Genomic DNA, 335 nt, shown 5'->3' on the forward strand with positions numbered 1-335 from the left:
ATGCTTCATTCTCAGGAACCTATTTCAGCCTCAGTTTGACTGACATTATTCTGTTGTCATTTCAGTTCCAGGACATTTTTAGCTGGGCATGTCCAGGAATCGTGGACTATAAATGTCTTTAGAGCAATGTTGAATAAAGTGAAGATTCATGGGGAATGAGAATGTTCCTTTTACCTGTATGAGGAAAGTTAACAGCTATCCAAGGACTGCATGTTAAGTACAAATGTGAAAACCATGAAATACCCTTAACTTTTTTTCCTATACTATGAATGGCCCAAGAAGGAAAACATTCTCTTCTAAAGACTTTCGAAAACTTGAGCTTTTTTTTTTTTTTT

This window comes from Mus pahari, chromosome X (assembly GCF_900095145.1).
Source record: "Mus pahari chromosome X, PAHARI_EIJ_v1.1, whole genome shotgun sequence".
Taxonomy (NCBI): domain Eukaryota; kingdom Metazoa; phylum Chordata; class Mammalia; order Rodentia; family Muridae; genus Mus; species Mus pahari.